The sequence below is a fragment of the Chrysochloris asiatica genome, unplaced genomic scaffold (assembly GCF_000296735.1).
Source record: "Chrysochloris asiatica unplaced genomic scaffold, ChrAsi1.0 scaffold00046, whole genome shotgun sequence".
Taxonomy (NCBI): Eukaryota; Metazoa; Chordata; class Mammalia; order Afrosoricida; family Chrysochloridae; genus Chrysochloris; species Chrysochloris asiatica.
This window is the reverse complement of record NW_006408564.1, coordinates 3,682,020-3,682,955: the sequence shown is the minus strand read 5'-3', so window position 1 is coordinate 3,682,955 and position 936 is coordinate 3,682,020. Positions and strand designations below refer to the sequence as shown.

Below are 936 nucleotides of genomic sequence, written 5' to 3'. Positions count from 1 at the left end.
TTATAAACTGGTTTACAGTTAGAAAATTAGGAAAACAGTGGTTTAACTTGAATTCTCTCTTGACGGGTCCAGAGTTAATATCAGACGCATACCTTGCAGTTTTCTTGGCTCAGTTACAACAGAAAGGTGATTCTATATTTGTTGTTAAGGGTGATCTTCCTGATTGTGAAGCTGATCAACTTCTGCAGATGATCGGAGTCCAACAGACGCATCTATCAAAACTTGTTGAAGAAGAATCAACACAACTGAAAGATCAGAGAGGCCAGAAAACAGACCTGGAACGAGTCTTAGAAGCAAATGGTGGCCCAGGAATATTAGATGAAGACAAAGAGGATTTGCAGAGGGTTCTGGCACTAAGTCGCCATGAAATCGACATGGAAGATGAAGGTGCCGATCCCCGCAGGGCTAGTCAGCTCAGTATGCAAGTTAATTCCAAAAATATATCTCAAGACACCCCACAGACAATCAGGTACAAACCTTAGTTCAGAACAGTTACGGAAGAGAAGAGACGTCTACTTTGAAAAGCAAGAGCAGCAGCAGCAGCAGCAGATGGACCCACCGGGACCAGCGTGGCCATGTCCATGTGAAAGGCTGACCACAAGTTCAGGAGCTCTGGGGACTGACCTAAGTGATACGATGAGTGAAGAAGTTATGCTTCAGGGGGCTGTGACCAAGTCTTTAGAAACTGTTAGAAATAATTTGAAAACAGAAGGAGAAAAAGAGCAATACCTTTTAAAAACCTTATCAGTATCCCTACTTTCCAACATTCCCCTGTGTGATTACATCTGGTTCTTTATAATAATTTGTCAGACAACAACATACAACAGATGAAATAAGACTTGGGGTGGTTTGCCAACAAAATGGTGAAAAAGTGGAAAAAGGCATTAGTTGTAGGATTAAGTAATGGTCTTTGACGTACTAGCCAAAGAGGCTTTC

General features: G+C 41.9%; 1 pseudogene; it reads left to right on the top strand.

The window, feature by feature from the left end:
- The first annotated feature begins 2 nt into the window (after window positions 1-2).
- LOC102818618 lies at window positions 3-714 on the top strand (annotated as a pseudogene).
- The last annotated feature ends 222 nt before the right edge of the window (window positions 715-936 follow it).